Source organism: Syngnathoides biaculeatus, chromosome 4, assembly GCF_019802595.1.
Source record: "Syngnathoides biaculeatus isolate LvHL_M chromosome 4, ASM1980259v1, whole genome shotgun sequence".
Lineage (NCBI taxonomy): Eukaryota > Metazoa > Chordata > Actinopteri > Syngnathiformes > Syngnathidae > Syngnathoides > Syngnathoides biaculeatus.
In genome coordinates, this window is record NC_084643.1 from 1,408,773 (window position 1) to 1,430,259 (window position 21,487).

The following is a 21,487-nucleotide window of genomic DNA, read 5'->3' on the forward strand; positions in this document are numbered from 1 at the left end:
TTGCCCCGGCCACTTCACTCGATTGTGAGATGTTCTCTTCTTTGAAAAGAGTTTCCGTGTCCCATAGTAGATGGCACAGCGTATTTTCAAAGGCGAATGTCACAGTGTGATGTAATGAACAGACGATGCAGGCAATATGGCGAGCACTTGGATGCCGAATGAGACTTCCGCTACTTTGCGCACTCTCCGCTCATATTTATTTTTTCATATGGACATTGAAGTGAATAATGTTATATATATTTTTCATTACAATATCTATTTTAGAATATTTAGCGTGACATTTGACCTTTAAGTGTACAGTGTGAGTAATGTTGCAAGCTATAATAGGCGTAAGCAGAAAGAATTTGGGGCAGCGTGGCTCAGATTTTAGAGAAGTCGTCTACCAACACAATTATAGTTAGATTTTAAAAATAGTCGCAAAAGCATGTTTTTTTTTTTCATATCACTCCCCCCCTTTTAAAAGCAACACTTGTGATTGGCTCTCTCTGGTCATGTGACATTCAGCTGTAGTCTCAAACGTGACATCGTTTTCCAAACATAACCCCAAAGCGCCACCTTGTGGTGGATTCCATTAGTTGATCCTCAGATTTTGAAAAAGATTCAATTCATCGTCGAATTACTGAACAAATGAAAGAAAAATGACTTTTGAATAGTTTCATCTTGATCAATTTGGATTCTTTTGATGGAACATTCACTTATCTGGTTGTCACATGGTGCGACATTTTCTAAATTGTACATATTTTGTTTTTTTTAGGTCAACATGGCATTGTGTTTTCCAAATGCTGAACAACCAACATTTTAATAATGTTTGTATTTACACCTCATCGGGTTTTGGTGTCAGTTTATTATTTGTTGTGAAGAAAAAATATGTTGTTAATTCCAAAAGAATTATCTTTTTTTTTTTGGGGGGGGGGGGGCATTTATCCAATTCTGTTAATTGATTCATTCAAAACAAAAACAAAGTCATCAAAATGTCATCAGAGCGAGGATTCTTGGTCTAGTCTTGCCGGATCCGGTCAGCTCCCGACACACACGAGGGCCGTGACGTCAACGCGAGCCACAAAAAAAGAGGAAGAAGACGCAAATGTCGCATTTCACACGTAGTTGAAAGGCGCCCTAGGACTCATTACGCCGCCCAGAGCTTCTTTCGTCAAGTCGGGTTTGATGTGTGCAGGAACGGGGTTTGATCATACTTTGACGAAGACTCCGCGTCCTGGTACGGGGCCTCCCCGCCGTTGCCCCCCTTTCAAGTCGCTGTCGGGGCGTCGTCTTTCATATTTACGGAAACGGGAGGGAAAACTTGAGGGAAGCCCGTGATTGGCACACTGTTGTCGGAGCAATAAACGGCTCGCGCTAATCAGCGCTTGCACCCCGCGCCTTGTTCGTCAACCCCCACGTGCAGCCCCGGGAGTTTGCAAAAGACTGCTTTGCACGCGCTTTTTTTGGCCTCCTCCAACATGAAACTTGCTTTCATCTATTCTTACAAAGGAAAAAAAAAAACATTCAAACATCTTACATAAATTATGCTCTTGGGATTAGAATCAAAACGGGATGTGACATCTCACCAACGGTTGGGTTACGGGTTGAGTTAGTGGCTTGGAACTCCAAAGGTGACTTTCACACTTGACGGCACATCCATCCATCTATCTATCACAAATGAAATAGTAGCAGTCAGAATGATGACAGTGAGGAAAACTATCTATCTATCTATCTATCTATCTATCTATCTGTGTTGTGTTGGTGGAAGGCCTCGGGGCAACGTATACGTTTTGTGCGAATGCAAACACAGCAGTGCGGCACGCACAGCTGTGTGTACCTTCGCCTACAGTAGAACGAACCCTCCCCCAAATGATCCGCTCTTGTTCACATTGTCTGAAGAGCACAAAGACCTTGAAGTGTTTTGTTGGTTTAACCAAAATAGAAATGTAAACACTCACGGTCCTTTTGAACGTTACCTCTTTTACTGGCCATTGTCAAAACATCCATCTACCATTTTTTTATGCCGCATGTCCTCATTGGTGTGATCTGGATTCTATTATGCCAGTCGCTGTAAGTGTTCTATTGTCCAATATTCTGAAGGGTACTCGAATAAAGGTTTTTTTTTTTTAAACCCACGCAGAGCGCAATGATACAGCACTTAAATGTTGCCGCTACTCGTGTTGTCTTCACTGTGAGAAAGCAAGCAAGTATTGTCATGCCCAAAAAGAACATTCAAAGTTTGTCTTTTCATGCCAAGAAAAAGAAACACAAAACTACAGCTGAGTATGTAAAAATGAGATGACCCCATTATTTTACTATTGTCAGATTGGTTCTTTTTGCTGCTAAATGGAATACTATATATATATAAGCATTCCATATGCATAGGAAATATTACAGAGATTGTTTACCCTTCAATTAAATAATAAAAATCAGCGTTCCAACTGCTGAACACGAGTCCTCATAGCCTACCTATGGAAGGTCACTGTAAAAGACAACACTTCGTTGGTAACTAAAACAACGAGAGCATGAGAGTTTCTCCGTGTCTGACAGCAGCTGTGGAAGCAGACTACGTTGTTCTCTTTGTTCCAATAGTATAGAAAAGTAAAGTCAGGCGGGACACCAAAGGGAGACTGCCACATGGTAGTAAACAAGGTCAAGTGTGTGCATGGTACAGCGACTAGGCCCAAGATGACGAGGAGGCGCGTGCAGCTGACGGCAAAGCGGGTCAGGTCAGCCCCGGCACAGGCCGCCAAAGTCAAGTCTGTGGTGTCTCTGACCCGCCTGCGCCACCTGCTGGACATTTCAAACAATTGCACATGCTTCAAAGATAACACACTTCAGCGGTTACTGAGTTGGAATATAACATGTTGATAGTTAGAGCTAACCCCCTCACCCCCACCCCAAAAATAAAATTCAAAAAACATATGAAACGGTAGTTGTACACGCAGGTGGCACTGCGACGACAAAGCTGAGGAGGTGGATGAGCTTGATTCTCGCTCAGTTAAGATGTGAGTCGCAAGTGTAGAGAGTTTAGAAACTGCCTTTTGTTAAGAGAGGAACTGTGGTACTCCATGCACGTCTGCAAGTCTGGTGTGGCAGAGAAATATGTTACAATAGTACAGGACAAGTATGAGGACAGCGGAACAGTTGTGAGGTGTGCCGTAGGTGTGTGAGAAGGATTTAAGGTGGAGGAGGGACTGCATCAGGGATCCGCGCTGAGGCCCTTCCTGTTTGCGGTCGTAATGGATAGGCTGACAGACGAGGTTAGACTGGAATCCCCTTGGACTACGATGCTCGCAGATGATATTGTGATCTGCAGTGAAAGATGGGAACAGGCGGAGGAACAGTTAGAAAGATGGAGGCACGCACTGGAAAGGAGAGGAATGAACATTTACCGAAGTAAAACAGCTTCTATGTGCGTGAATGTGAGCGGCGGAGGAGGAGGAAGAGTGAAGCTCCAGGGAGAAGAGATGGCGAGGGTGGACGACTTCAAATACTTGGGGGTCAACAATACAGAGCAATGCGGAGTGTGGTAAGGAAGTGAAGAAAGGAGGTGTCTGGTGTTCTATGTGACAGAAGAGTCTCCGCTAGGATGAAGGGAAAAGTTTGGAAAACAGCGGTGAGGCCGGCCAATGATTTCTGTATTTTTGAGCCATCTCAACTAAAAGTCAATTGGACTATGTTATATTGTTTTGGTGATAGGTTGTATATATGAATATCTTCAATAATGCGCAGTTAATAAAACAAAAACCCTGTCAATTCCTCACCGTTCACAGATCCACAGCGCCGACCGCCCGTGTGTCGCTTGTGCCGACTCAGATTCCTCTCGGCCTGAGGCCGGTAACACAAACTTTTTTGTCTCTGTGGACAGAGCGAGACGTGCAAAAAAATAATAATTTGAGAGTCACATAGAATCAAGCTTCCAAACGTTTTGTGTGAAGGTACAATTGGCTTCATTTCCAATTGGTCTGAAGCCTTATTAAGAGTCCGGAGACCTCTTTTTATTTTAATTCATCTTGAAAATTCCTCAAGTCTCCCCTTGAAAGACTCCATCAATGAAAGTGCAAGTATCCCTTTGCCCCGCTTTGATGTGTTTGTTTCTTCCATTTGGTGGAAAGCGAAGTTGAAAAAAAGCCCCGAGCTCCTCATCTGATGCCGAGCATGACATTTCGAATGATTTCAAACGGCGGCGAGTTAAGTGTGAAAGGGCGACAGGCTCACAGCTTACTCTCATCGGCGTAAAGGAACGGATTAGTTGAAGGCTATCTCTGATGTGTCACTCATCTTCTTGGAGAGACGAGAAGGACACCAGATAAAACTTCTTCTGGTGGAGCAGCAAAGCCATAAAGGAGGAAGCCAGCAGATAGTATCTGATACAACTGATCCAAATACTCACCTCAATCGTGGCCTACAATTCTGATCTCGTGCCTACAGAAAGGAATTGAAACCCACTGGGGAGTTTCTAGGCCTCAGCTGGTATACGCCGCGGTGGGCCGGGTCAGCGGGACGTTCTGCTCCACTTTGACCAAAGCCGGCCTTGAAAATGTGACAGGCTGTCGCGTTCCACAGCCAGAACGACGACCAAAGTCAGCGAGCAAGCAACAAGCATTACGCGCTACTTACCTTGTTGCCGCTATTGTCAAAGTTAGCGAATATTACCGTATTTTCCGGCCTACGGAGCGCACCTGATTATAAGCCTCACCCAGTACGTTTGTAACGGAAATACCATTTGGTACATACATAAGCCGCACCTGTGTAAAAGCCCCGAGTCGCCACTTTGAAACCCACATTGAAACACGAGATATTTACAAAGAAAGACGGTACACAGAAAGAGTTTTCAAAGTTTTAATACCTTAGCTTAGCTTAACATAGTAATAACATCGTAGAACAAACTGGGCAGGTTAAAAAAAAATAAAAATTATACAAAAAAACAGCCACGGCAGCTACACAGGAGCAACACGGTAGCACAGCACTAACAGGGCCGGTGAAAAAAAACCCAACACTGATACATGGCAGCAACATAGCAGCAACGCGTTGGCGCGACGCTAACGCTAGCGCGGCAGTAACAGGGCCAATTGAAAAAAAAAATCATACTGGTAAAAATCACTGAGACACGGCAGTAAAACAGCAGCAACAGGCTAGCACAGCGCTAACAGGGCTGATTAAAAAAAAAAAACATACCAGTAAAAGTCAGTTCCTCGGCACATATATTCCACCGGTGTCACTCTTACCTTTTCCACTCCAGTTCCCCCTTGCGACCGTTAGAAAAAACACAAGCTGTGACTTTTTTCACACGCTTTCAACTCTGTGGCTTATGCGGCGATGTGGCGAATTTGTGCGTTTTTTTTACGGCCGCAAGGGGGCACTTGAGCGGAAAGGGGAAGAGTGACACTGGTGGAATATATATGCCGTGGAAGTGACTTTTACCGGTAGTTTTTTTTTTTTTTACCGGCTCTGTTAGCGCTAAGCTAGCATTAGTGCTGTGCTAGCGTGTTGCTGCTGTGTTACTGCTGTGTCTCAGTGATTTTTACTGTCAACTTTTTTTTTTTAACCGGCCCGTTAGCGCCGCGCTAGCGTGTTGCTGCTGCGTCCCAGTGATTTGGGCGTTTTTGGGCGTTTCGGCCCTGTTAGTGTTGTGCCACCGTGTTGCCACGGCAGTTTTTTTTTTAAACCGGAATTTTGTTTCAATGTGGGGACTTGCAGCTTTTATGTACTAAATGGTATTTCCTTAACAAATGTACTGGGTGAGGCCTATAATCAGGTGCACTCTGTAGGCCGTAAATTACGATAATGTACTGGAGAAGTAGTCCAAAACATTGTAACTCACATACGCTTGTGCTGTGTATTATAATGGAACTAATAAATTTGAAATATGAAGAATTAGTAATATATGTAAACTGTACTATGTTACCTTTTGAAAACAATTTTAGCATTTTTTTTTAAAGAATCCATTCATGTAGATTCAACAACATATGAAAACAAGTATTCCCAATTTTCTATGCTTCAGGCGGAACCCGTGAGGAATAACGATGATTTTTTATCAAAATAAAGATTTACCGGGTATTATTTGAATATATTTAATCAAAACGATTTATGGTAAACGGTTTTGCAGTTGCAGGCCTTGGCAACTTGGAAAACAGCAATCATTCATCTTGACACAGGGGATGAAAATGTTTTTTTTTTTTTTATTTTTTTTTTTTTAGCATAATCTCTACAATTGACTCCTTGATTGAACCATCTTGTTTGTGTAAGAACTCGGGCAACTCGACTTAACCAAACCGACAGCAGCATCTCAATCGCTATTCCGTTTGACAGCTTGCCAAATATAATTTACTGCGACATGATGTTGAGGCAGAATAAATAAGCAATCTTCTTACATCCCGACGTTGCCATCTAGCGGTGGCATACGCTTCATCCCCAAAGTCATCTTTAATCCTTGAGTAATATTCCAAAACGTTTAGTCTAACAAGGCGCGTGCATGCCAAAGCCAAGCAGACGGGCGCTGGCACGCTCGGGTCAGAGATGGAACATCGAATCTTTGCCACCGCCTCTTTCCCTGGGAGGATTCATCGGCTGCCGCGTTGGCCACGATGCTGGAAAATTGTAAGGGAGGAGGGGGGGGGGGGAGAGAGATCGGAGGGAATCACTCATCTCCATCAATCAGACGACTCGTGCATAAACCGGATTGACCCGCTGATACCTTGTCTGGGCACAGCGCGGAAATAAATCAAAAATAATTCTTTTGGGTGCTCGCGGGGCGATCCCGGGTCACGTCAGGAAATCAGGGAAAATCATTTGCTTCACGCATGGCTTGCTCCAAAAAAAAACAAACAAAAACAAATCATCATCGCTATCATGTCAGTTGTTCACTAGTTCTGCAGATGTCCGGTTGAAGTCAACTTTTGTTTTCTTTGCCCGTTTGCAATGAATAAAACAAGAGTGACAAAGGTGTGGCATTGCTTCAGCTGTGACAAAAGAAATCTCACTTTATGTACGGTACATGACAATAAAACACTTGAAAACATGAGACTTTTTAATCTTACTACAGGCTATATCCTGGTTCCGAGGTCAATTCTCCATCCATCAATCCATTTTTTTCTTTTTACAGAACTTGGTGGTTGTCTTCATTTGGGTTGCGGGCGAGTTGGAGTCTGCCAGCCAGTGCAACATTCACTATGATGGGAATATTGTTATTGGTTGTGTGTCCTGTAAACTACTACAGCTCTTCCATGCTTTTATCTCAAGTAGACTTGACTACTGTAATGGTCTTCTGACTGGACTCCCCCCAAAAAAAGAGTATCAAACAAATGCAGCTCATTCAGAACCCTGCAGCTCGCGTTCTGACCAAAACAAAGCGGTCAGAGCAGATAACTCCAATCCTAAAGTCCTTGCACTGGCTTCCAGTCAGCTTGCGAGTAGATTTTAAAGTTCTGCTCCTGGTCTATGAATCACGAAATGATTTAAGTCCTGAATCCATGAAAGAAATGCTTACGGAATACAAACCCAGTAGAGCTCTGAGATCGCCTGACTCAGGTCAAATAGTGGAGCGCAAAGTCCAAAGCAAACATGGTGAAGCAGGTTTTGGCTATTATGCTGCAAAAAAATGGAATAAGTTGCCAACAGAGGTGACGTCACACCCCCCCCCCCCCCAAGTGTGAAAAAGTGTTAAATCCAGGTTGAAAACTCGGTTTTTTTTCTCATGCTTTTTAGAATATATCCACTTATCATATTACTTGCACTGTATCTGATTTTATCTGTTTTTTGTCATTTTTATCTCATTATAAAAGTTTTGATCTCTTTGATTTCAAATGTCTTTAATCATGTAAAGCACATTGAGTCACCTCATGTATGAAGTGCACTATACAAATAAATTTGCTTTGCTAAAATAAGTATGTAATGGCGTTTGGCTGACAGACTGTGAACAATCACGTCAAAAGCAAAAAAATGTACCAAAAAATGTCTTCTGGTGTCATCATGATGATGACAGAAAACTATCTCCTTCATTGAAATTTATTTTGTCTGTCAGCTGATGGTGGAAGTCCTGTTCAGGCTCCAGACTCGCATGACCCTTGTGAGGATTAGCGGCTCAGCCAATGGATGGATTTGGATGTGAGTCAAAGGAGGTCAGCCAATACTTTTGACAATAGTGCCGATGAGGATGTTAGGGATTTGTTTTGTGCCGTGTCCACGACCTGTAGCAATCGTAAAATGTTGCAGTTTTATTTCAAATGAAGTCATTCGATCAAAAATTCATTCATATGCAGATTAGAACCAAGCAGTCCGCCAGCGTTGTTGAATTCTTTTCATTTAGCCTTGGGTTCATCCTGAATTACTTTCACCATCCCAATGCGGCTGGCGTGAAATGGAATATTATTTGTGCTGCAGGCAATCCATGTTAAAGCCAGCCAAAATGTTACCTGTAAAGCCACAACTTCAAAAATTGGGGAACGTTTAAGGGGTGTGGGATTTCCGTGACATTTCGCATTGGTTTTCACGTAATTCCTATAAAGAGCAACATGTTTGCTGGTGCAAAGTCCAGGTTATGCCCACTTCTCAGCCGAAGTCAGTTGGCATAGACTTCTTCATCTTCCGTGTGGCTCTTATCTGAATAAATGGTATAGTACATACATGGATGGCTCACTGTCTAAGTTTCCTTCCGAGTCGGCTCCTCCGTATACGAAGCGTGTTGCGGCCACACGTTAAACTTAGGTAAACCTCTTCGTGACAGACTTTTTTTTTTTTTTAAACATGCATTTTTCTCAAATCGCTGGGATAAGCTTCACCGTACACGGAAGCGTGTTGCGGCCACACCTTAACCTACGTAAACCTCTGTACGACCGACGGTTTATTTTCTTTTTTAAAATATGCATTGGACTCCTTTCAGAACAATGCATATATAAAAAAAAAGTGTCGGGGAGAGCTTTGCTGAAGTTTAATGTGTGGCCGCAACACGCTTCCGTGTATGTAGTAGACGACTCCCTGTCTTTTTCTTTTTTTAACGCATTGTTCTCAAATGAGTCAACTTAGCATTATAAATACTTCTTGGGAATTTGAGATAGAGAACAATATTTCCTACATGAAATTAAGTAATCGCTACACAGTCGTGTGTATTTGGTAGAGCACCATCCATCATGTTCAATTGCCAAGATCCATCCATTTTTTCTCATCTTTTCAGCTGATATTCTATAGAATGACCTATTTGAATATCTGTCTTGTCTATTGTAGCAACCAACAGGATGAAAAAAAGTCTCGGGCATTGTGAATAATCTGCTCCAGTTCAACGTCCCCCACACTGTCTGGCAGCTCTTTTTGTCTGGCAATATGGCGCCGTGAAAATGGTGACGTCACGTGCACGAGCTCTTTAGAGTAAAGATTTGAAAGTAGCCCCATTTCACTACACACCACCCCCCCCCTCTCATTTTTGACCAAAGCCACGCCCCTCATTTGCACTCTACAAAAGTCCACCTTAGCATGGCTGCTATTTGATAGAATTAACAGAGTTACTCCCGTCCATCACAACAGGAAAAAGCGGTAAAGAGTGCCCTGCCTCGTTACTCATGAGTTTGTTTTGTTTTGGGTTTTTTTTTTTTTTTTGTCCTCATGGACAGGTCACAGCGGCGGTATGGCGGGGAGTGCTACAGGCGGGACTTTGGCTCAATGTCCAAAGTCAGTTGGCATTGGCTCCAGCTTACCCGCAAGGGCAAGCACGGTGCAAAACGGATGAATGAACACCAAATGCTTTTTCACGGACATCAACAGTGACAAGATGTCACCGTATCACAGGAAAGCCATTGCGCTTAAATTGGGCATCGTCTGTTTTCGGTTTATTTTTACATTTCCGACTCACTCAGCGTAATGGTCCAGCGCAGGTCTTTTCTTTCTGAAAATGTAATCCTGTCTGACATAATCAAGCTGTTGTCAACACAAAAACTCAATGATTATGCTTTGATTTTGATCTCTGGACTTTTACACTAATAATGTATGTAGTTCCTCTTCAATTCCACTTAAGCTCAATGTTGATGCTAACTGAGAATTTTGTTTATTCTCAGTGTTCATGGCCTCTGTACTCTCACAAAGGTTTTTATTTTAATTCTATTTTTGCTTTTGTCTTGATCAAACATAGCAGAAGCAAGATTAAAATATAAATACTGCAACTTCCTGGCAAAAAGCATTGAGACGCTTCTTCTTCTCCGCAGAAGCATTATTTGGAAATCATGCATGCATCAATTTCCTAGCGCTTGTCCTCATTAAGGTCGCAAATGAGCAGGAGCCGATGCCAGCGACGTCCAGCCTGGAAGGCAACGTTTACCACCTGCGGACAATTTCATGCAAAAGTCACACCGGGTGGCCCGGATGAGTGGATTTGACCTCGCCTCTAATTCTGTCTCATCGCCTCGTACGTTGTATGCAGTCACCGCACGTCCCTTTTTTCTCGCACTGGTTTAGAGTGCCCCACGACACCGCTTTGGATACCCGGTCACCTGTGTACCGACAGTTCCCAAGACTCGGGTCTTGCTTTTGGGCTGACTTGTGGCAATGGCAGAAACGAACTCTCTTTCATCCACGCTGTACGACAAAGCATGCATCGTTGGCTTTATTCTCATGTCAAGCGCCAACTTCCTGGTCCTGCAGCCCTCACCATTGCTTTGCAACATTGTTTGCCAAATCTTTACTCTAAAGAGCTCGTGTACGTGACGTCACAATTTTCACGGCGCCATATGGCCGGTCAAAAAGAGCTGCTCGACAGTGTCGGGGACATTGAACCGGGAGGAGAATATTTACAATACCCGAGACCTGTTGTGCTGAGACAGATGTGCAAAGAGGTCATTTTATAGAATTAACAGCTGAAAAAATGAGAAAAGATGGATGGATTTCAGCAATTAAACATGATGGATGGTCACTTCATTTCTGGTAGGAATTATTTTTCTTAATCTCAAAATCCCAGGAAGTATTTATAATGCCAAGTTGGCTCATTTGAGAACAATGCGTTTAAAAAAAAAAAAAAAAGACAGGGAGCCATCTCCTAAGTACACGGAAGCGTGCTGCGGCCACTTGTTAATCTTCAGTAAACCTCTCCCTGACAGACATTTTTTGTTTGTTTTAACATGCATTGTTCTCAAATGAGTCCAATAAACCGTCGGTCACACAGAGGTTTACGTAGGTTAACGTGTGGCTCCAACACAGTTTCGTGTACGGGGGCAGAAGCCTATCCCAGCGGTTTATTTTCTTTTTTTAAATACGCATTGGACTCATTTGAGAACAATGCATATTTAAAAAAAAAAAAAAAAAGTCTGTCACGGACAGGTTTTCCGAAGTTCAACGTGCGGCCGCAACGCACTTCCGTGTACGAGGAGGCGACTCTGCTTCCCCCCCCCCCCCAATCATCATTAATGAATGTGAATTTGTGTAAAAAAGGGGTCATTTATTTAAATATTGGTATTTGTATTGAAAAAATCTGAGCGGCTCCATCACGATGTGGGATTTCTTCTTGATTGAGAACAGATCCAGCGACTAAGTATTTGTATGCGTCTAGACTTTTCTATGCTTTCAAACTCTTCCGTGTAAATCTCGCCGACTTACTCACCAGATCCACGTGTAGATCCAGTTGTCCAAAACAAGCAGAAGCAGAGTAACAGTCAAATTTCTTATCGGACATGGACTTCGGCATTAAATGTGGGTCCTCTATGCCAAGTGTCTCTCATTTTTCCACCTACCTTAGTTCATTATCACCTTCTAAATGTTTAACGATATCGGACAGAACTCTGGGCGTCGTGCTATAAGACGTATTTCCGCGTCGTTTCCAACCGACTTAGCATTGAAAAATGCTTTGCTTGACTGGCACTTCCGGCCAGTGACGTTATTTGATGACGTAGGTGGACGAGCTCTATAGGATATCAGTCGGAGAAGAAAACGTAACCGTCTGTAGGTTGTAGCTAATGCTGAGAATGCGAGCAACGCATCCGTTATCATCTATTGAGGACTAAATAAGAGGCATACATAAGAAGTATTCATAGCATAATTCGTGCATGCCGGTTGTTGACTTTGTGCATTTCCAGTGAGACAAAAGGCTTAGAAAAATGTCACCACTCTTCTTCATTTGCTCGACATCGCCCGCGGCAAATTTCTGATGTAAAGAGTAAGCTTGAGCGCATGGGCACATTATTTCCAATGCAAGGCTGAACAAGAAGCTAACGGAACACTAAATGGCACAAAGCAGCGCTGGCTGGGGCTGCTTGCCGCTTGACTATTTCAACGCCGCCCCCCCCCCCCCCTCCTTATTTGGATACCATAACATGATTCACCTGCACTGGTAGGCTGTCATGGTGCCTCCCTGGAAAAAAAAAAAAAAAAAACTCACGTGTTCACCGTCATCCCGGTAAGAAGAAAAAAAAAATCTAATAACACGGCTGACCAACTGCTCAGCCTGCGTGTCATGCATGCTGTCATGTCGTGAGCTCGCTTGAAAGAGATGGGCAGAAATGAAAGTTGAATTCCTGTTGTGGGTCGTGAACGCGGCCAGCTTCTGGATACGAAAGAAGTTAGACTTTCTTCCGGGGACTTCGGTTTCCTCACATCCCCAAAACACGAAGGGTAGGTTCTATGTGACCTGGGATTGGCTGCCAACCGGTTCGGTGTGTACGCCGCCTCTCTCCCAGAGTCAGCTGGGATAGGGTCCGTCCGACCTGCCCGAAGGGAAGGGGGAATAAAAAAAAAAAAAAATGGATGGTTGGATCTCTATCAGAGGATCACACCATCCGCCGGCAGAGGTTTCAAACCCATTTGTATCGCAGGCCGCCTCGGAAGGCCGTTGTGCCTGAACTAAAGATAGGCTGAATCACGCCAAAAAACTTTGGCGATCCAACACAGTCGACATATAACGCACCCGGCAACTTATACCGTGCACTGTGTTGCCAGGTTGGTGCAAAAGACCCCCAAAACGTTTCTTTCTTTTAGATATTATCGGTCAACTGTCATGCCTATAAACATTCTAAAACAGATAATGTAATGAAAAATACACATAACATTATTCACTTCAACGTCCATACGAAAAAATAAATATGAGCGGAGAGTGCGCAAAGTAGCGGAAGTCTCATTCGGCATCCAAGTGCTCGCCATATTGCCTGCGTCGTCTGTTCATTACGTCACATCGTGACATTCGCCATTGAAAACACGCTGTGCCACCTACTATGGGACACGGTAGCTCTTTTCGAAGAAGAAAACATCTGACAATTGAGTGAAGTGACTGGGCCAATAACACCCTATCGTTTCGAGCCTCATTTAGATGATACGCGGATCACTTCTAACTGACAACAGACTCCCAGACAGTATGTATGCGCAAACCCGGTGTCAACGGATACATCAAGACATTTAGCACCCCTGACTTACGTGTGCGGATCTTTTGTTACATTCTGAGAGGATTACGCCCCCCCCCTTCAAAAAAAACCTTTTTCTTTAATAGCTCTATACACACCTCCCTGTCATTTGGAACCCACGAAGCTCTCGTCCTTTGCACCTGTGCAATCCATTTTTCACGCCAAACCTGGTCTTTTTGAAAAGAATGAAGAATGAATCCATCCTCACGAGTGTTCGAGTTCGAACAATATCCAGCAATACAACAAGCCGGCATTTTAGCTAACACGAAGGAACAACGAGCGACCTTCCAGCAGGTAAAGGAAAGGGCGTCTGCTACTAACGTCACTTCCTGCTTCTTCTCGAAAACAAATCCCTCGAGAGGATTTTCATGGCGGGAGTGACAAAAAGCCATATACAGCAAAATCATATTGTGTGGTGAAAAAATTAATGGGTCCATTTCGGCTGTTATTTTTTCATTAATAACATACTAAAAATCATGCATTTCATGACAGTGGCACTTTAAAGAAAAATGTAAATCTTTTCCAGCTGTTATGACTCGTGCTTGGAAGCCAAATACTTCGGAAAGATTTGAATTTGACTCGGACTACGTGACTTGACAGGTTGTCCCGTTTAACGTGGCATCTCGAGTCAACTCGACTGCGGTCAAGTCATTTGACCCGAGTCCCCCACCCCATCTGTCAGTCACACAACTGCAGACATTAAATGGTGAGCGCGTGCAAGGAGAAGCCTTTCAATACACGGTGAGAGAATGCACGCTTTGCCTACATTATGGCACACCATGTTGTTATAGATATAGATATCTATATACATATGAGGGCTTCCCCATCAGGATTCATTCTATCAGGAGCACGAGCGAGAAGCTTATCATCCGGCTCCTCATTTCACACCTGGTGGAAGTCAATGGGGATGGAGCTGTCATCGCCCCGCCGCCGCCGCGTCACGGGAGACTCGCAGCTCAGGCGAGCGAAAAAAAAAAAAAAAAAAAAAAAAAAAAAAAAAAATCAAAAAAATATTTTCACTCATTCTTTGCGAAAGGGCGTTCGGGCATGTCACCTTTTCCATTCCAGCGTCTTGAGGAAAAGGTGAGCCGGCTGCCCGCAACCTGAAGATATTTCCTTAAATGAGATAATCCAGCGGCCAATATCAGCAGCCAATGAGCCGAAGTGGACTGATATTATTATCTCGGAATCATATTTTTTGGGGGGGCGAGAAAACATTCGTCAGAGGTCACATTCCATGTGATAATTTGACCAATTTCCAGCAGTTTTTCTGCCGTCGGCCGTAGATCTGATGGTGAATAAAGATGATTTTGTTTTTTCTCTGTCCTTTGGTTCTCAGGGGAAATGTGTTCGGAATCGAACCCCAAAGTGGGTTTCGTCCAGTTGAGAAGATCACTCGCATGTTTTACTGAATGTTACCCTCCGTGTCTCTCATGCTTGACGGTTTGATTCCAGCATGACCTTAATGTTTAACCATAGGCTGTTGCAATTCGCTTACGCTGACCCCTCCGTGAACCTCATCACCCCTTTGTAGGCCGGTCTGGCCGCCACTGGATTCATTCCTCTGCTGTCCATCTTAACTCTCCGTAAACCGTTATTTTTGCCCTTTAGTCCACTTCCCAGGCGAAGTTGACATCATCTTTGTTTTTGGTTCTCGTGCGGTGCGCCGACGTGATCGGTGTGTTTGTGTCCTATTGCCAAATACAAATTTGTTCTCACGCTTATCATGCCTCATCGTACCCGCCAATCGGGCATCCAAACTGTTTTTTGTTCTGTTGCCATGTGACATTATGCCAATAAGAATTCCGTAAAGGACAAGCCCAACAGGTGCAAAGCAGATCTTATCGGTGAGAAAAACTCCAATAGGAAATCTCAAGTAGGGGAATTACCGTAATTCCCGGCCTACAGAGCGCACCTGGTCATAACCCTCACCCGGTACATTTGTAAAGGAAATACCATTTGGTACATACATACGCCGCACGTGTGTAAAAGCCGCAATTGCCCACATTGAAACATGAAATATTTACGAAGAAAAACAATACACAGAGTTTAAGGCTAGCGCTTGTTCATGGGGCCACTTACATACCGATAAAAACTACTGGGACACGGCAGTAACACGCTCGCGCAGCGCTAATAGCGCCAGACCAGTAAAAGTCACTTCCTCGGCACATATATTCCACCGGTCTCACTCTTACCTTTTCCGCTTGATTGCCCCCTTGCTGCCGTTAGAAGAAAAAAAAATGCACAAATTAGCCGCATCACCGCATAAACCGCAGGGTTGAAAGCGTGTGAAAAAAGTCGCGGCTTATAGGCCGGAAATTACGGTAGTGTGTGTAGACAGAAAAATTTGATTGAGATAAATGGGAGACGAAAAAAATTATAATCTGTACAGCCGCAAGTCTTAATTTGGAACTGCGGAATAATTGATTTTTTTCCCCCTCCAGACAATTACCAAACTGGAATTTAATGAGATGTTGATGAATAAAATGTGATAATTGTGTGGAAGCAATGTACTTTTTCAAAGAGCACATTATTTTCTCCTTTTGGTGTTAAAGTGAGACGTGTTGTCACTCGATTTTGGACGCGTCCTTTATTTGTCGAACAGAAACGTCAAATGGTCCTCAGTAGTTCCAAAGAGGTTGTGTGGGAAATGTCTTTCCCTGTTTTCTCCTGCCTTCTATGAGTTGAAATGCGTTGAAAATTTCATTTGAAAAGTTGGACATTTGATGTCTTCTAAAAAATAATAAAGACTTTTCTCCTGCAAAGCTGCTTTGAACACTTAGAAGGCATATGAGAAAAATCAAACACACATCACACCGGCGGACTCTATTCAAACAATCTGGGTTGATTTATGCATTTCTTTTTCAATTTGTCAAGGCATGTAAACATCAATTGGAGCCGTAGTCAAGCGTGAGCGCCAATTTTCATGTGAAGCGGCTCCCGTCGCCGTGTCGAGATCGAAGATGCTGTCGCGTGGGTGAGGCGCGACTCTGCCCCGCCTCACCCAATCAGGGGTCTCTGTCGTAGTGCTGCGATGATTGGGATGCCGGCAGCGCACGTCGATGGGACAAAAGCCCGCTTCGACGCTCGACTTCCCAGACCGGAAAGCGCCACAGACGCCGGACTGTAGTAGGGGACCAAATTGCGGACCACCCGGAGGAGATTTCGTCGACTCCTCCTGAACCCGCTGGCGGGTGTTCAAAGGCTGGATTAGTTCGGGCAGTGCCAGGGATTTGGGAGGCCTGAGAGAGAATTCACCCAAAATATGAATGAATGAATGAATCCCATTGTACGAAAATCTATACATTGAGATAGGAGATCTTCCCTTGAATTAGTACATACAAAAAAAAAACTAGATCAAAAATAAATTCAGAAAATAAAATGAGAAGCTAGTCACTGATGGTGTAGTGGTACACATGCCTGCCTTTGGCACGGGCAGCGTGGGTTCGATTCCTGCTCAGTGATGGCGTTGATACAGTATCTGCCCTGCCACTGACAGGCGACCAGTTCAGGGTGTAGTTCGCCTTTCGGCCGAAGCTAGCTGGGTAAGGCTCCAGCTTTTCCGCTACCCTTGTGAGGATAAGCGGCTTGGATAATGATAAGCAGCGATGTGGCATGCATAAAAAAATATTGCACGAGATGTAGAAAGCAGCGTGGCTTCACAAATTTATTTTCCCCACAAGATGGCACTGTTTTACTTTTTAAAAACACGTGTTTGATATTTAATACAGAGCAATGCTTCAACTGCAAAATGAACGTGCATAAATAAGACGAGTTAAGCCTGAAATTATGTATAGGTTTTTTTTGTTTGTTTGTAAGATGTTGCACTCTTGAGAAAGTATTTGAAGTAAAAATAAGTGAAAATTGCAAAAAAATGTCTTCCATGAGCAAGGCAGTGTTTGAAAAAGAAGCCATCTATCCATCCATTTTCTGAGCCCCTTATCCTCACAAGGGTCGCGGGAGTGTGAAAGCCGATCCCGGCTATCCTTGGGCAGGAGGCGGGGCTTACCCCGAACTGGTCGCCACCCAATTTGCAGGGCACATAGCAAAAAGCATTTGCGGTCACAATCACACCTAAGGGCAATTTTAGAGTCTTCAATAAATGCACGTTTTTTGGGATGTCGCAGGAGGAGTACCCGGAGAAAACCCACGGGGAAGAACATGTAAACTCCACATAGGCGGGGCCTGGATTCCAACTGTCGTCCTCAAAACTGTGCGGCGGAGATGTGCCTGAACAGTCTGCAATACAAACTGACCATATCTATCTTCCAAGCTGCTTATTCTCACAAAGGTTGTGGGAGTGCCAAAGGCTCTCCCAGCGAACAATGGGCAAAAGGCAGACACCATCACTGAGCGGGAATCGATCCCACAACTGCCATAACGAAGTCACGCTTGTGTACCACTGCACACCGTCAGTGACCTTACAAAAAAAACGAATAAAATAAAAATGGTGAATGCCTTCAATGAATGATTCCATTTAGCTTTGTTTGAAAATCTTTCGCGTCATAGTTTAAATGTGCAACTTGTCAGTTGAAAATAAAAGCGAGATGAGGTTACATTTCAACATCAATTACATTTCGACGGGAAAGATGATGGAAAAATAGTCACAGTGGAACTTCATAGACATCGATCACCCTGTCTAACGAGACGTGGTAAATGAGGCACTGGCTAATTAATGGAGGATGTAGCAATAAACAACATGGCCTCACCTCAGTCACAGTCGCAGCACACGTCTTGCATACCACCGTCATTCGCCAATGGCGGCGCTTGCCGTTTGGTGGTTCCTTTGCTGACTGATGACTTCCCATCAGTTCAGCTCAGATGGATGGCCCGTTTCCGCGTTATCTAACCGCGCAGGCTACGATCGCTTGAGCCGGACTTTTCTGTTGCTCGGATTAATGGCGCCGTCGCGTTGTTTTGACAGCAAAATGGATCGAGCGCTGTCAATTTACTCCGCTCGACGTTCACTCAAACGAAGCTCGCAGTGATGATGAAACCGTTTTGGGCGGTGCAACTCCGAACACAACGAAATTCTTTCAGAATCTCCCCGACAGGTTTACTTTGTCCACGGTAGCCGCCGCTTGAGCTCTTTCCATCAACTTTAGTCACTCGTGTTCTGCCAAAGCATATTTGGATACTACTGTTCTTGGTGCATGCACGCTGCTGGAAAAATAGTCCCCTACCATAATATAGTGCTTAAAATTTCATACGATTTCCACCTCAAAAGGCATTGTTGCTGTTGTATTTATAAATGCAAAGTCGACCTGATGGCGCCTTGACCAACCGGCGAGAGGAGGCCGGCGGGGGTCCGACGGCAGCTAAGTTTGTTCAATCCTCCGCTTTGCACCCTTCAACCTTTCCAAAGTTGCCATCAACGATTGGGAACAGCCTGCGGCGGCTACGCTAATGGAAAAGGCTCCCGTTGCCTCCCGCCTGTGAAGGACGCAAAAGCCATTTTCTTTGCGGCGATAATAAGTAGAATGCTTGCCGCATATCAAATGTCTCTATTGCTGCTGTATCATGGGAAGAAGATAGACTACTGGGAAGAAAAAAAAAAAAAAAAGGAGCCTCCGCGACATGAGCAGAGAGCTCATTATTTATTTTAGGCTGAGGAAGATTGGCTTTTTGAAGGTTTAGCGGGTGAAAAAGAACAAACACATGCTTGTGCAGGTAGACGTATACCTAATTGCAGAGCGGGGATGCAATTGTGTGTCGTCTGCTTGATGCTCAGATTTAATGGGTTCTTGTTTGACTTGGCAAATGCTTTTTTTTTATTCTCATGATATTCTTATTTGTGTTTTCATTCGACTGTCTACTGTGCAATGTGTCTGCATGCCATTACTCAACGCCTACTGTCCTTTATTTCCTCTGTCCATAACGAACTTCATGATGTTTCCACACTTTAAAATGTCACCAATGATTTCTGCTGAAGGCTGAGTGGGAGTGTTAAATGTTAACACAATGCTATTTGAGGAGTTGAAATACTGAGAAACCTGCTCAGTTTGATGCTTTGTCGAGAGGTGACTAACCTGAGTTCTTTCCTCAATCAAAAGCAGGAAATAATCAATTAACTTAATGGTAATTACTATGAAATTCTATTACAACTCTTTACTTGTGCACTTATTCCCTGTCAAAAGGTCTGTGAAATAATATTTCCCCTTATGAGTTAAAGTTATCCCAATTTAAACAACCTAGCTACCATATAAACTCCCCACTTTTTTTTTTTTTTACTGTCTTGCAGATAGTCAAATAATAAATCTGGGTATGTAACAAAAAGTGTGAACATTTAATAAAAATAAACGTTGGAAAATCAAATATGTATACAAAACAAACACTCATTCAAATAAACAAAGTCGACATAAAAGGTACACAATACACACATGCGCTAAGCTAGGCTAACCTAAGCTAAGGGCCCCAAACAAATATCAATATAGCCCGCAAAACGAAAGAAATTCAAACCCCAATGTCCCTGCAGTGTTTCAAACGTCAGGAGTGAAGAAAGTCGAAGGTTGTCCACTTATCCAACCTCATCCAAGTCGTGGTCGTCTTGTTCTCCGTGGTCCAACACAGGCCTCGTTAGCTTGTCGCTAGCATCATAGCAAAGTTCTATGCTTCCACATAGCCTCTGTATTAGCGGCTAACTCCACCACATTACGACGTGACTTGAGTAGTCCACTCATACGACACGCTATCACAATTGAACTGTCAACAATCCTTGTCGAAGATGTTGATAAATGTCAGCCCTGAACTTTAGTTTTTTTTGTTTTTTTTTTCAAACTAGCTTCTTCACACTATTCCAACCTCTCTCCCCTCATCTCCGCCTCCCATACGTCACTTCCTGTCCATCTTAAACACTGGTTACAATAATAAAATGACAAACAAAAGTATTTCTTTTCACAAATTAATAAAACACATTTCAATACAAATTCCTCCAAAAGAAAATAAATTTAGCACACACTTTAACAAATATTCCCCCACCTTGTATTGAAAAAAATCTATAACCAAATTGCTACTCCATTTATTTAATTTTTTAACTAATTTTTAAAAATTATGATTTTATTTACATTTTTTCTAAACCGGTTTACAAAAACATTTGCAAAACATTGGACTGTACGAAATCGGGGATTTTCATGTGTGGGGGAATCCTCTTGGAGAACTGAAAAACAATGGCTGGTGCCTTCCTTGCTTATCATACTAAAATTTGAATTAGAAATTCATTTAATTCAGAGTATTTTGAAAATATCAGTGGGTCATGACATCAAAAATGATTCATTAGTGTGCACGGTGCACAGCGCTGTTTGTACATTGGCAATAAATTCTGTTGAAGTGCTTTTCTAATTAGACTCTTGCAACCATCATATAGGGAAGAGGTTTATAATGTATAGAAGTGACTTTGAGAGTTTGCTTTGTGGAGAATGACAATGAGGAGATCCGTGCCCCCCGTGTGGGGCTAATTGCGCCTGAGCAGACGTTGCGTCCGTGTATTACGCAGAAGAATGGCGCAGGCTGAAAAAAAAAACCATCGGCCTACTCGCGGCGATCGGCAGTTTACGGCTGGTCTAGCTACACTCCCGTAGCTTCTCCACGATGGAGATGGCTTCTCCATCTGTGTCAACGCAACAAAGTGCACGGCGTATATCCTCAGGCTTTATTTTCTTGTGTTGATAAACACACTAAGTCCTACCTTGTGTTCTCTTTGCAAGTAATCGTAGATGTCTCTTCCAAGGAAGACGGCCACAAAATGCACGTTCCCAACTGCTCTTCTTACGTGTTACATCATAAAATAATGATGGAAGCATGCATGACACTCCTCGTGCCGCAGCCGGCGACACGAACAGCTTAAAGCTTCACCGCTTTTATAAATGAGTCACTTGGCAGATTGTTCCTTAACTAGCAGCTTTCGTATTTACACACGATAGCAAAGAAAATTCTAAAATGCTTTCGGTTGAGGCTATCGGACATAATTCAGAAAAGTTGATTGAGTGGTGGAGGGTGGTTTGTCTGGGTTGTATGCTAGCTACAAATATGGTCTGTTCTAATGGACAAGAAGTTTTCAAGCTGCTAGCAATATTTGAACGTAGCCTCATTTCAGTCCACGCTCCAGCCACCTCGCGTCTCCGACCGAACGAGCCCCC

At 43.5% G+C, this 21,487-nt stretch overlaps 1 long non-coding RNA gene across 6 annotated transcripts; it reads right to left on the reverse strand.

Moving 5' to 3' along the window:
* Window positions 1-914: 914 nt before the first annotated feature.
* Window positions 915-20,166, reverse strand: LOC133499942 (uncharacterized). 6 transcript variants are annotated; one of them, XR_009794787.1, is made up of 6 exons: window positions 11,564-11,923; window positions 6,357-6,572; window positions 3,747-3,840; window positions 3,375-3,566; window positions 1,566-3,292; window positions 915-1,474 (listed from the first exon to the last, which is right to left on the reverse strand). It is a non-coding gene; the product is annotated as an uncharacterized LOC133499942 (long non-coding RNA). The 6 variants fall into 6 exon arrangements; XR_009794786.1 differs by lacking the exons at window positions 3,375-3,566; window positions 11,564-11,923 and adding an exon at window positions 19,879-20,166; XR_009794782.1 differs by lacking the exon at window positions 3,375-3,566 and having other exon boundaries at window positions 11,564-11,916.
* Between the last annotated feature and the right edge of the window lie 1,321 nt (window positions 20,167-21,487).